General features: G+C 43.5%; 1 long non-coding RNA gene across 1 annotated transcript; it reads right to left on the bottom strand.

The window, feature by feature from the left end:
- Positions 1–4181: 4181 nt before the first annotated feature.
- LOC107970308 (uncharacterized) lies at positions 4182–5485 on the bottom strand. The gene is made up of 2 exons (XR_001712838.4): positions 5402–5485; positions 4182–4794 (listed from the first exon to the last, which is right to left on the bottom strand). It is a non-coding gene; the product is annotated as an uncharacterized LOC107970308 (long non-coding RNA).
- Between the last annotated feature and the right edge of the window lie 9375 nt (positions 5486–14860).

The following is a 14860-nucleotide window of genomic DNA, read 5'->3' as shown; positions in this document are numbered from 1 at the left end:
CAGTCATAGAGGCTCCCCTAGGGATGAGTGCTCAGGACAGGGGTAGATTCTGGTTTCCTCGTTAACGTCTTACCCCAAACAGCCGCATTCTTCTCCAAAGCAAGGAAGTCACTCAAGCACGCCCCCAGGTTGGCCTGAAGCCCATCCCACCCTCCATTATCTCCCTTTGGGTGTATGTGGCCCCCAGGGCAGCCTTCTTCTGCCTGTGCCTTCATCTGGGCTCCTTCCCTGCAGTGAAGGTGACAAGCAGGCTGGGAGCTTAGGCAAGGAGAGAGAGGTGGGCTGAGAGGTGGAGGAGGGGAGAAGCCCAGCTGCAGGGGGCTATGGGGCATGGGGCTGAGGTTGGGGAGTGACTGGGAGAGCTCCTTAATCTCTTCCTACTCATCTCTGCATGGTCTGGTGAGGCAATGGTTCTCCTCTTTTCGGGGGAGAAGCAGCCTGTCCTGGCCTCTGTTGGAGGAGCTGCTAGAGCAGAACTCAGCTTCCAGGCTGGGCCCTTTCATCTGGGTCTGAGCTGGAGCCTTACTCTTTCTCCAGGAGCTTTCTGAGGCTCTCTCTCTCTCTCTCGAAGGTTCCCCTCATTCACATCACCCCTTGGCAGTCATATTTCCTGTGAGGTGCCCACTCCTCCCAGAATAAACCTTTCAGCAAAGCCAGAATCTCAAAGGGAGCCCCTTCTTGCAGTCCTTTCAGTGAGCCCCAGGGGCCCTCACTTTCCCAGAAGAAACACAGGGAAGTTATTGTCCTTGGAATCACAGGATGAATCCAAGTAGGGCCTCTTGTTGTGGAAGGGACGGGCAGCTGGGCCCAGCTGGGGTTTCAGGTTCATCCCCATTCTCAAAAAAGCTGCCCCTAAGAGGGCCGGGTGGCCGGGTGCAGTGGCTCATTCCTGTAATTCCAGCACTTTGGGAGGCTGAGGTGGGCAGATCACTCAAGGCCAGGAGTTCAAGACCAGCCTGGCCAACATGACAAAACCCCCTCTCTACTAAAAATACAAAAATTAGCTGGACATGATGGTGCACGCCTGTATTCCCAGCTACTTGGGAGACTGAAGCACGAGAATCACTTAAGCCTAGGAGGTGGAGGTTGCAGTGAGCTGAGATCATGCCACTGCACTCCAGCCTGGGTGACAGAGTGAGACTCTGTCTCAAAATAAAACTTTAAAAAAGGCCCCCTGAGAGGAAACCTTTTCTCCTTCAGGAAACATTTCCTCATGTCCCAGTCCTGCCTTAACACAGCAGGCTGGCTCTACCCCTTCCACAGGCTCTGGCCAAGATCATCAAACTCCCTGCTGCAAGACCCTGTGCTCTTGGTCTCCTCTGTAGAACCCTCTTTCTTTACATGGCTAGTGGTGCTGATGCTTCTCATGCCTCTGTTCTAGGCTCTCTCTTCTCCCACTTTCCCTGTGCAATCTCATCCGCCTGGCTTTGGGCTTTCTCTACCAGGTTCCCTTCTGAGCTGGGCCTGATCTTTCTCCCCTGTCTCCCCCAGATCTGGGACTCCAGCCCCAGCCTCTCTCCTGAGTTCTGGATTCTTATGTTCAACTTAACATCTACCCTTAAATGTCTCCAGGCAAGAATTAATACCGATCTTTCACAAACTGTTCCAAAAAATAGAAGAGGTAGAAATATCTCCCAACTCATTCTATGAGTGTAATACTACCCTGATACCAAAACCAAAGATATCAGCTGGGCACGATGGCTCATGCCTGTCATTCCAATGTCTCTACAAAAAACACAAAAATTAGCCTGGTGTGGTGGTTCGTGCCTGTAGTCCCAGCTACTTGGGAGGCTGAAGCAGGAGAATCACCTGAGCATGGGAGGTCAAGGCTGCAGTGACCTGAGATCACACCACTGCACACCAGCCAAACAAACAAAAACCACTCAAAGATATCAAAAGAAAACTGCAGACCAATATTTGTTATGATTATAGAAACAAAAACACAACCAAATATTAGCAAACCAAATTCAGCAGCATATAAAAAGCATTATACAGCATGACCAGCTGGGATTTACCCCAGGAATGCAAGGTTGGTTTAGCATATGAAAATCAATTAATGTAATATAACATATAGGTAGAATAAAGGACAAAAGTCACATAATCATCTTAATAGATGCAGAAAAAGCATTCCACAAAGTTCAACACCCATTCATGATGAAAAACAAACTCTCAGAAAACTAGGAAAAGAGGGTAGTTTCCTCAACATAATAAAGAACATCTGCAAAAACTCAGCTGACATTATATTTAATAGCAAAACCTGATTGCTTTCCCCTGATATCAGAAACAAGACCTCTCTATACAGCATTGTACTGGAGGTTCTAGTTAGGCAGTTAGGCAAGAAAAAGAAAGAGCATACAGATTGCAAATAAATAAAGGTAAATTCTGTATTCACAGATTACATGATTTTGTATAAGAAAACTCCCAAGGAAGTACACTTAAAAATGATTAGAACTAATGAATAAGTTCAACATGGTTGCAGGATACAAAATCAATATACAAAAATTAATTGTATTCCCAAATACTAGCAATGAACCATCCAAAAACAAAATTGAGAAAACAGTTTCATTTACAATAACATCAAAAAGAATAAAATACTCAGAAATAAATTTAGCAAAAGGAGTGCGAGATTTGTACACTGAAAACAAAATAGTGTTGAAAGATGTTAAAGACTTAAATATATGGAAAGACATCCCATGTTCATGGATTAGAAGACTTAGTATTATCAAGATGGCAATAAACATCTTCATGCAGCTCAAATTCTACATATCAGAAATGAGTTCATCTTTTCCCCATACTGCACTTACTCTTCATTCACCTTCATTGAATGAAGCAGGTGCCCCCTTCATTCACCTGCTCCAGCCAGAGAGTCATCCCTGGCCCCTCCCTCCAAAGGTCTCCACCTCTTTACCTCTCTGCCACCAACTTGCCTGCTTTGCTCTAGCAGTGTCCTGGTGGGTGTTCCTGTCTCACTTTTATCTTCCCAGCAGCAGGAAGCAAATCTGATCCTATCACTTCCTTGCCTACACTTCCAGGGACGTAGGCCCCCAAAGCATACAAGGCCTGCTGGTCAGGCTTCCGACTCTCTCCCTCCCACTGTTCTCCATGCACATGCCATATCTCAGCATCCTCAAACATACCTTGTACTCTTGCTGCATGTCTTCTCACACATGTCCCTTCTGTTATCCATCCAACTGATTCCCCCTTTCCCTGACTCTGAGGCTAGATGGAGGTTTCTGCTGGATTCTCTTGCAGTGCACACACTGCATCCTGTGAAATGTGGCTAATTCTTGTCCCTCCACAAGGATGGTTCTGTGGCTTGAATATGATAATGCACTTACCCTGGGCTTGCCTGAAGACAGCAGGACACATGAAATGCTGGCTATTGCTGTGATTGCTTATTTTCCACCATACACCATATACTCCAGAGAGAAGTTCCCATGTGCTTTGTTCACGGTTATTTTCTTCGAGCTCGACATGGTGGCTGGCACATATTAGGCACTCAAAAGTGTCAGCTGAAGGATTAGAGAAAGGATGAGGGCTGGTCATGTGAATATACCTTCAGAACGTGATTCTCATGATGAAATAACTTCAAGGCACCTGGAACTTTTCCTAAAGACACAAATCATTTATTTTGGACTGGGAAGAAGAAAAGTGAAGGAGAGGTTTAGGGAACCCCTATGGAAACACGGCTGAGGAGTGTCCTCTATCTGATAGCTCAAGTGGATCTAACCTATGGGGCCAACTCCCAAGAATGTCACGATGCCAGGCAGGCTGTGAGTGTGACTGGGGAGAGCTGGCCTGGAGGGAGTTTCTTCTTAATCTGCCCTCAAGGGATGCAGCACAGCAGAAGCTAAACAGAGTTGAGTGGTGGGGAGGCCTGTTCTATTAAAGCAGAGCCTGCCTCAGTCCCACTGAGGTTCAGGCAGGGTCCAAAGCTTCCATCCCTGGCACCTGTTTCCCCATGGCCTGTGTGGTCATCAGTGCTGGAGAGCACCTATAGGTGAGATTCCCTTGCAGGGGTGGGGTGGGGCTTCCACAACTCGGCATCTTGGCCAGCAGGGACATACCTTGGAAAATAAGGAGAGAACCAAGCAATGGAAGTTGGGTACATGAAAGAATTGGTGACAGTGAAGTAAACACAAGCAAAAATTCCAAATATATATAGAGATGAAAAGCCAAAATTAAATTTAAAGTGAAAGTGTTTATGCAGTGCAGCCATTTGGAGAAAATGACTCATTTTGTAAAGGAACAGATGTTCTCATTTGCATACTTTCTGTAATGGCGAACGGACTTTGCTCTGTCCTGCCACACGGCATGTGTGTGCTGCTGCTGGTAGCCCTTGATGCATGACACCAAGTGAACATTTTTATTAATGTAATCCTTGGCCCCAGGCCCATGGGTCTCCCAGTAGGAAACGCTTTGTCCCTGTTCATGATGATCCTGGAGAAGCAGCAGCTCTGCCTCCTCCTGGACGGCCCCAGCCCAGCTGCTTCAGGCAAAGTAGATGACGCCAAGGACCTTGAGCGTGATCAGGATGATCCCACTGATGCCCACAACTCTCCTCCAGTAGGGATTGTCTGACATGTTGCCCCACTCTGTACCTTCCGTCTTCTCAGCAACCTCTACTTTCTCAGTTGCCTCTCCCAGGGCCAGCGCCTTTGCACTTTGCAACATGTCACCATTCTCTACCTCCTCTGTTGCCTTTGCTGGGGCCACTTTGGGGCCCTCCTGACTCCAGCCCACAGAACATGTCCCAGATCATCCAGGTGCAGCTCTTGGTCTCCTTGCCTACATCTAGAACAGAGGGAATAGGCAAAGGTCAGGAGGCAGGCAGGCCATGGCACAGGAGGGAAGCCTGTGTAGGGACTCACAACATTTCAGCCTCCACGAGTCCAGTGTGAAGACCCATGGGCTTACTCTTAATAAGAAAGAACTGACCTTAGCATGCCCAGATCCCTGTAACTGGCCGGTGGAGGTGGTGTTACAAGAACTTGACCCTCCCTGGGGTGCTGCAGTAATTGCTCACCCTTCTCTGTCCCTATGGGTCTAGGGCAGATGGTCCCTGATCCTCTGAACATTTCACCTCTACGCTCCAAATACTGCTCTTTGGAGGACAGAGGAAGCCCTTTGAGTCATGGAAATAGGCACCATTCTCTTTGGCAATCTCTTGGGGAGTGTCTTCTCGAGGCAACTCCCAGTTTCACTGCACTTGGCCCACAGTAAGGCTGTCCTGGGGCCCTTGAAAGCACATTTTTGGTGCTGTCCAGGAGGAGAGCCTAGAAATCACAGGAAGGTTGCCATTCACTTCTCTAGGCCAAACTAGGGGAAACACCTAACTGAGGGGCTTGAACATCACCCAGATGTCCATGCAGCGCTGGCCTGTCCCCTGGGGCCTGCTTACCTGGCTTAGCACCATGGTCAGCTCCTGGGAATCATTCCCTCCTGGAAGATGAGACGACCCTGTGTTCATTCAGATCAGGCTCCCAGCAGTGTGCATTGTGACGTCTTCTGGGTGTCATCCTGCTGGGCAGCCTCCATGCCAGTGTCTCCTGTGTTCCCACCCCTGCAGCAGAGGCTGAGGAGGAAGCAGAAATGAAGGAACTCATCAGACAGGGACAGAGGAGCCTCTGTTACAAGGGGAGGGGCAGGAACACAGAGAGCCTATGCTGGGACTGAGAAGTCCTGAGGACCACATCCTTGCCTCTATTCTCAAATGCCCATTAATTATACCATTATCAGCTTCTGGGACCTAAGAGGTGTGGGAGCCAGTCTGGAAAAAGCAGCTGGTCATTCAACCCCACAGCCCAAAGGCACAAATGCCATCCCACACAGCAGTTAAATGAAGTTTAACCTACAGTTGCCTCCTTACATATTTTAACGTTGTCTTAAAAGTTTCTCTACATAATGAACTATAACCTAAATGGAGGTGTAAACAGACTGTAACCTACTCTTGTGCCAACCACTGAGTTTTGTCCAGTTAAAGGGGGCCAATTGTTCAAACCATGTTCAAATAAGGCAAATGCTAGGCTGTACCCAACCTGGCCATTTCTTTACCTCACTTTTGTTTTCTGTATGCCACTTTCTTTTTTCTGTCCATAAATCTTCTTCCACCATGTGGTTGTACTGGAGTCTCCCTGAGCCTATTCTGGCTCAGGAGGCTGCCTGATTCATGAATTGTTCTTTGCTCAATTAAACTCTGTTAAATTTAATTTGTTTTTAATTTATTTTTAATTTTTTTATTTCCATAGGTTATTGGGGAACAGGTGGTGTTTGGTTATATGAGTAAGTTCTTTAGCGGTGATCTGTGAGATTTTAGTGCACCCATCACCTGAGCAGTATACACTGCACTCAATTTGTAGTCTTTTTTCCCTCATCCCCTTCCCACCCTTTCCCGCAGAATCCCCAAAGTCCATTGTGTCATTCTTATGCATTTGCATCCTCATAGTTTAGCTCCACTTATGAGTGAGAACATACAATTTTGGTTTTCCATTCCTGAGTTACTTCACTTAGAATAACAGTCTCCATTCTCATCCATGTTGCTGCGAATGCCATTAATTCATTCCTTTTTTATGGCTGAGTAGTATTGCATTGTATGTATATACCACAGTTTCTTTATCCACTCATTGATGGGCATTTGGGTTGGTTCCATATTTTTGCAGTTGCGAATTGTGCTGCTATAAACATGCATGTGCAAATATCTTTTTTGTATAATGGCTGATTTTTCTCTGGGTACATACCCAGTAGTGGGATTGCTGGATCAAATGGTAGTTCTACTTTTAGTTCTTTAAGGAATCTCCACACTGTTTTCCATAGTGGCTGTACTAGTTTACATTCCCACCAGCAGTGTAGAAGTGTTCCCTGTTCACTGCATCCACACCAACATATATTATTTTTTGATTTTTTTTATTACAGCCATTCTTGCAGGAGTAAGGTGGTATCACATTGTGGTTTTGATTTTCATTTCCCTGATCATAGTGATGTTGAGCATTTTTTCATGTGTTTGTTGGCCATTTGTGTATCTTCTTTTGAGAATTTTCTATTCATGTCCTTAGCCCACTTTTTGATGGGATTGTGTTTTCTTGTTAATTTGTTTGAGTTTGCTGTAGATTCTGGATACTTGTTCTTTGTCAGATGTATAGATTGTGAAGATTTTCTCCCACTCTGTGAGTTGTCTCTTTACTCTGCTGACTGTTGCTTTTGCTGTGCAAAAGCTCTTTAGTTTAATTAAGTCCCAGCTATTTATCTTTGTTTTTATTGAATTTGCTTTTGGGTTCTTGGTCATGAAATCCTTGCCTAAGCCAAGGTGTAGAAGGGGTTTTCTGATTTTATCTTCTAGAATTTTTACAGTTTCAGGTCTTAGATTTAAGTCCTTGATCCATCTTGAGTTGATTTTTGTGTAAGGTGAGAGATGAGAATCCAGTTTCATCTTCCTACATGTGGCTTGCCAATTATCCCAGCACCATTAGTTGAATAGGGTGTCCTTTTCCCACTTTATGTATTTGTTTGCTTTGTCAAAGATAAGTATTTGGGTTTATTTCTGGGTTTTCTATTCTTTTCCATTGTTCTGTGTGCCTATTTTTATACCAGTGCCATGCTGTTTTGGTGACTGTGACCTTATAGTATAGTTTGAAATCAGGTAATGTGATGCCTCCAGACTTGTCCTTTTTGCTTAGTCTTGCTTTGGCTATGTGGGCTCTTTTTTTGTTTCATATGAGTCTTAGGATTGTTTTTTCTAGTTCTGTGAAGAATGATGCTAGTATTTTGATGGGAATTTCATTGAATTTGTAGATTGCTTTTGGCAGTACGGTCATTTTCACAATATTGATTCTACCCATCCATGAGCATGGAATGTGTTTCCATTTGTGTCATGTATGATTTCTTTCAGCACTGTTTTGTAGTTTTCCTTGTAGAGGTCTTTTACATTCTTGGTTAGGTATATTCCTAAGTATTTCATTTGTTTGCAGCTATTGTAAAATGGGTTGAGTTCTTGATCTGATTTTCAGCTTGGTTGCTGTTGGTATAGAGGAGAGCTACTGATTTGTGTGCATTAATTTTGTATCCAGAAACTTTGCTAAATTCTTTTTTCAGTTCTAGGAGCTTTTTGGAGGAGTCTTTAGGGTTTTCTAGGTATACAGTCATATCATCAGCAAACAGTGACAGTTTGACTTCCTCTTTACTGATGTGGATGCCCTTTATTTCTTTCTCTCATCTGATTGCTGTGGCTAGGACTCCCAGTACTATGTTAAAGGGAAGTGGTGAGAGTGGCATCCTTGTCTTGTTCCAGTTCTCAGAGGGAATGTTTTCAACTTTTCCCCATTCAGTATTATGCTGGCTGTGGGTTTGTCAGAGATGGCTTTTATTACATTGAGGCATGTCCCTTGCATGCCGATTTTGCTGAGAGTTTTAATCATAAAGGGATACTAGATTTTGTCGAATGCTTTTTCTGCATCTATTGAGATAATCATGTGATTTTTGTTTTTAACTCTGTTTATGTGGTGTATCACATTTATTCACTTGCGTATGTTAAATCATCCCTGCATCCCTGGTATGAAGCCCACTTGATCATGGTGAATTATCTTTTTGAAATGTCATTGGATTCAGTTAGCTAGTATTTTGTTAAGGATTTTTGCATCTATGTTCATCAGGGATGTTGGTCTGTAGTTTTCTTTTTTGGTTACATTCTTTCTTGGTTTTGGTATTAGGGTGATACTGGATTCATAGAATGATTTAGGGAGGATTCTCTCTTTATCTATCTTGTGGAATAGTGTCAATAGGATGGTACCAACTCTTCTTTGAATGTCTGATAGAATTCAGCTGTGAATCCATCTGGCCCTGGACTTTTTTTGGTTGGTAATTTTTAAATTACCATTTCAGTCTCGCTGTTGTTATTGGTCTGCTCATGCTATCTAATTCTTCCTGATTTAAGCTAAGAGGGTTGTATCATTCCAGGAATTTATCCATCTCCTCTAGGTTTTCTAGTTTATGCATGTAAAGGTGTTCATAGTAGCCTTGAATGATCTTTTGTATTTCTGTGGTGTCAGTTGTAATTTCTCCCATTTCGTTTCTAATTGAGCTTATTTGGATTTTCTCTCTTCTTTTCTTGGTTAATCTTGCTAATGGTCTATCAATTTTATTTATCTTTTCAAAGAACCAGCTTTTTTATTTATCTTTTGAATATTTTTGTTTCAATTTTATTTAGTTCTGCTCTGATCTTGGTTATTTCCTTTCTTCTGCTGGGTTTGGGTTTGGTTTTTTCTTGTTTCTGTAGTTCCTGTGGTGTGACCTTAGATTGTCTGTGCTCTTTCAGATTTTTCAATATAGACATTTAGGGCTATGAATTTTCCTCTTAGCAGTGCCTTTGCTGTATCCCGGAGGTTTTGATAGGTTGTTCACTGTTGTCATTCAGTTCAAAGAATTTTTAAATTTCCACCTTGATTTCATTGTTGACCCAATGATCATTCAAGGGCAGGTTATTTAATTTCCATGTATTTGCATGGTTTTGAAGGTTCCGTTGGGAGTTGATTTCCAGTTTTATTCCACTGTGGTCCGAGAGAGTGCTTGATATAATTTCAGTTTTCTTAAAGTTATTGAGGCTTGTTTTGTGGCCTATCATATGGTCTATCTTGAAGAAAATTTCATGTGCTGATGAATAGAATGTATATTCTGTGGTTGTTGGGTAGAATGTTCTGTAAATATCTGTTAAGTCCATTTGTTCCAGGGTATAGTTTAAATCTATTGTTTCTTTATTGGCTTTCTGTCTTGATGACCTGTCTAGTGCTGTTAGTGGAATATGGAAGCCCCCCACTATTATTATGTTGCTGTCTGTCTCATTTCTTAGGTCTGGTAGTAATTGTTTTATAAATTTGGGACCTCCAGTATTAGGTGCACATGTATTTAGGATTGTAATATTTTCCTGTTGAATAAGGCCTTTTATCATTATATAATGTCTCTCTTTGTGTTTTTAAACTGCTGTTGCTTTAAAGTTTGTTTTGTCTGATACGAGAATAGCTGCTCCTGCTTGCTTTTGGTGTCCATTTGCATGGAATGTCTTTTTCCACCCCTTTATCTTAAGTTTATGTGAATCCTTATGTGTTAGGTGAGTCTCTTGAAAGCCACAGATAGTTTGTTGGTGAATTCTTACCCATTCTGTGATTCTGTATCTTTTAAATGGAGCATTTAGGCCATTTAAATTCAACATTAGTTTTGAGATGTGAGGTACTATTCCATTCATTGTGCTATTTGTTGCCTGCATACCTTGGTTTTTTGCTTTTTATTTGTATTTTTGTTTTATAGGTCCTATGAGATTTATACTTTAAAGAGGTTTTATTTTGATGTGTTTCCAGGATTTGTTTCAAGATATAGAGCTCCTTTTAGCAGTTCTTGTAGGGCTGGCTTGGTAGTGGCAAATTCTCTCAGCATTTGTTTGTCTGAAAAAGACGGTCTTTCCTTCATTTATGAAGCTTAGTTTCGCTGACACCTTTTTCAGGCAGATTGGGGATTTCTTGGTTTGGATCCACTGCTGATGAGCTAGTGTGATTTTTTGGGGGGTGTTAAAGAACTTGTTTTGTCATATTACCAGAGTTGCTTTTCTGGTTCCTTCTCATTTGGGTAGGCTCTGTCAGAGGGAAGGTCTAGTGGTCAAGGCTGTTGTTCAGATTCTTTTATCCCACGAAGTGTTACCTTGATGTAGTACTCTCCCCCTTTTCCTAGGGATGTGATTTCCTGAGAGCCATACTGTAGTGATTCTTGTCTCCCTTCAGGATCTAGCCACCCAGCAGGTCTACCAGGTTCCTGTCTAGTACTGGAGGTTGTCTGCACAGAGTTCTGTGATGTGAACCATCTGTGGGTCTCTTATTGTGGATACCAGCACCTGCTCTGGTGGAGGTGCCAGTGGGGCGATATGGACTCTGTGAGGGTCCTTAGTTTTGGTTGTTTAATGCACTATTTTTGTGCTGATTGGCCTCCTGCTGGGAGGTGACACTTTCAAGACAGCATCAGCTGTGGTAGTATGGGGAGGATCAGGTGGTAGGTGGGGCCGTGGGGCCTTAGAACTCCAAAGCGTATATGCCCTTTGTCTTCAGCTACCAGGGTGGGTAGGGAAGGACCATCAGGCGAGGGCAGGGCTAGGCATGTCTGAGCTCAGACTCTCTTTGGGCAGATCTTGCTACGGCTGCTGTGGGGGATGGGAGTGAGGTTCCCAGGTCAATGGAGTTATGCTCCTAGGAGAATTGTAGCTGCCTTTGCTGTATCATGCAGGTTGTCAGAGAAGTGGGGGAAAGCTGGAAGTCACAGGCCTCACCCAGCTCCCATGAAACCCAGAAGGCTGGTCTCACTCTCACCGTGCCCCACCCCACAACAGCACTGAGTCTGTTTCCAGGCAGTCTGTGAGCAGGGCCAAGAACTTTCCCCAGGCTACCAGCCCCCAGCTGCGAAAGCAAGTAGGGCTTTTAGGCTTCCCTGTCTGTGGAGTCTGCACACTGGATTGACGCCCTCCCCTGAGTTCTGGCCAGGAGACTTCCTGTTTGGTTGGAATTGTTGCAAAGTTCAGCTGGAGGTTTCCTTCTCTCTGTGGCCTTTTCCCAGTTCCTCTGGCAGCCCTCTCCAGGTAACCCTGTGAGACAAGTCAGAGATGGCTTCGCTGGGAACCCAGAGAGCCCACAGAGCTTTTCCCACTGCTTCCCCTACCCCTGTATTTCCCTCGGCTCTCTAAATTGACTCAGCTCCAGGTATTGTCAGAATCTTCTCCTGTGATCTAGACTTCAGGTTCCCCAGTGAGGGTGTGTATTCAGGGCCAGATAATCTCCCTTTCTCACTCCCACAGTTTGGGCACTCACGGTAATTGGGGTGTCTCCCAGGTCCTGCAGGAGCAATCCACTTCCTTAAGAGGGTCTGTGGGTTCTCTTGGCTTTCCTGAATTATTCTTGCAGTAGTTCTAGAGACTCCACATGCTGCTCTGGTCCGTTTGAGTGAAAGCTGCTATCTAGTTCTGCCTCCTGTCTGCCTTGATCCTCAGGGAAAAAAAACCATAAACTCTGTTAAATTTAATTTGGCTAAGGTTTTTCTTTTAACAGATGGTGTCAGAAGTGGGATCCGAGCTAGAACTTCTAGTAACCCCCAAAGTGCCAAGTGAGCAAGCAAGTTACCCACTGTGCCTGTTGTTTCCATTGCTCTCTCACAGCAACTGGGGATCTTGGTAAGTTCTCCCTCAGATTCTGAGGCTCCACAGATTTGCTCAGAGATTTGAGCTCTCTGAGTTTGTTTGAGCAAATTTTTGATCAACACTGGGTTTGGAAGTTCTGACAGAAACTGAACTGAGTCTACAATTGGATTGTATCTGATAATTAACTGGCTTGGATACAGTTAGGGGCCTCTTTTGTCTGACTGGGTCAGAAAGAAACCAGTAGCAGATGGCAATATTGCAGGGGGTGTAAACTTTGGCTTTTGGAAGTCCACAGGGATTTTTGTGTTTTCTACTTCCTTTGTTTCTTTTTTCCTGTACACTTAGGTATGGAAAAAAATCACTGACATAGTTGCTTGAGGGGACCTGAGAGCCAAAGTCAATATTTGAGGTAAAAATGGGATCCTTTATTTCTTTTTTTTTTTTTTTTTTTTTTTTTGAGACGGAGTCTCGCTGTGTCTCCCAGGTTGGAGTGCAGTGGCGCGATCTCGGCTCACTGCAAGCTCCGCCTCCCGGGTTCATGCCATTCTCCTGCCTCAGCCTCCCAAGTAGCTGGGACTACAGGCGCCCGCCAACACGCCCGGCTAATTTTTTGTATTTTTAGTAGAAACGGGGTTTCACCGTGTTAGCCAAGATGGTCTCGATCTCCTGACCTCGTGATCCGCCCGTCTCGGCCTCCCAAAGTGCTAGGATTACAGGCGTGAGCCACCGCGCCAGGCCGGGATCCTTTATTTCTAAAGAGCTGAGTACCTTCTGGCTAATATGTGTATCAGTATTAGGCCCTAGAGGGTGCTAGTAGTAGCAAAGGCTTACAGAAATGGCATTTTTTTTTTTTTTTTTTTTTTTTTTGCTAGACAGAGTCTCGCTTTGTCGCCCAGGCTGGAGTGCAGTAGTGCAATCTCGGCTCACTGCAAGCTCCGCCTCCCAGGTTCACGTCATTCTTCTGCCTCAGCCTCCCAAGTAGCTGGGACTACAGAAATGGCAAAATCTTACTAAAGATAATTTAAAGTTACAGTGAAATGTTCCAAATGAACAACCCTGCACTTGAAGAAGTGCATTTGAAAATGAGGTCTCCCAATATAGTCTCATCTAGGGATGTCTATTGATATGCAGAAGCTTCTAAAAAGATTGCAATATTTTTATTTAAAGACTTTAAAAAAGGCAAATAAAAAGCTTAAGTTACTAATAGATAAGAAAAATTAAATCTGCTAACCTTTTGGCTTAGTTGCTATGCTGCCCCAAAGGTGAAATGAAAGATATCCTAGATAAAGTATTTATAAAAGGTAGACCCTCAGTTAAAATAGCCTTGCTTCTTTTTCAGATCTATTCATGCTAAGTCCAGGCATACAGAATGCTCTCTTTGCCCTATTCCTTAAGAGGCTCCACCCTGAATTTAGTAATTTTAGCTAAGAAACAGTAGATGAGTTAAAAAGAACACCAACTGAACTAAAATACACCTTTCTGGAATTGAAGTGGCAATCTTAAAAGCCTTTTGTAAAAGAAATTTACATCTATAAAGGAAACCTCCATTTGTAAGGGAGTCTGCCTATGTACATTAGAAACTCTTGCCGTTGTTTTAAATTTACATAATAAGTCATGCCTTTGCTTAAGGTGCTTTTCTGGCCACTTTATCTTGATCAACTTTCACTTATGTACCATTTTTTCCCTTGATTTGAGCAAATGATGATACAATATTTATGCCTAAAATCTTAGCTCTGTGCTTATGAAATATAATTTTTTTTGTTTCATGTAAGAGCTGTCCCTTTAGAAATGCAAATTTGTTGCCTAGTTAACAATTGCTTAGGGCAGTGAAACAGATAACTGGAAGATTTATAGTCTGTATGGGGGAAAGAAAAACTATTTGAAATCTGGCAAATAAAAATCCTTTATGGAAGCTGTAAGATCTGCCTTGTGTGTTTGTATGTCTATATGTGTTATGTGTATGTGATAATATTTGATAAATAAAGCTGGTTTATTTTTGGCGAAATAGGAATGAGTTCACAATTATCAGTTAAATATAATTAGATACCTGCTTGACTTGACTGTGAACTTCTGTTTTTTTGGTTTAGAGCCTCTGGATTTAGGGATGTGAATAAGTGTCCATGATGAGGTCTGGAGACATGTTCTCAGTTCCTAGACCAGCAGCTACAAGTCAGAATCAAGCCAGATATGACCCTTCTTCCCTGCTTTCCCTACTTGCCTACTGGCTATTTTGGAAAGGGGCTGGATCCTCTAGGCACAGTCTTTACAGCTGTCTTCTGTCCTGGCCTCTACACCTGGTATGTAAATTCAGGACTCAGACAGGCCCTGACCTTCATAGTCCTCCTTGGTACTACATGGTTACTTGAGACCCCAGATGACCTGGGGAAGATGTTATGAGAGCCACAGAAGTTCGTGCCATTTGCAGTGGGGAGGAGCCTGGCCCCTCCTCTTCCTGGGTGGTACCTGGGATTCAGTTTGTGAGGTGGGAAGCACACTAGCAGAACTCTGGCTTTGTGGAGAATCCCTGTTTATCTTTTTTCCTTTTCACTCAATAAACCCTGCCATCCTCATCCTTCAAATTATCTATGAGCCTAATTTTTTTGTGGCCGTGTGACAAGGACCCCCATCTTTAGCTGAACTAAGAGTTCTACAACATTAGGGATGGTACTTGGGTTATAGTTTCAAAATTCTTTTTAGTAA

Source organism: Pan troglodytes, chromosome 23, assembly GCF_028858775.2.
Source record: "Pan troglodytes isolate AG18354 chromosome 23, NHGRI_mPanTro3-v2.0_pri, whole genome shotgun sequence".
Taxonomy (NCBI): domain Eukaryota; kingdom Metazoa; phylum Chordata; class Mammalia; order Primates; family Hominidae; genus Pan; species Pan troglodytes.
Note: the sequence above shows the minus strand (reverse complement) of the source record. Positions and strands in the feature narration are given on the sequence as shown.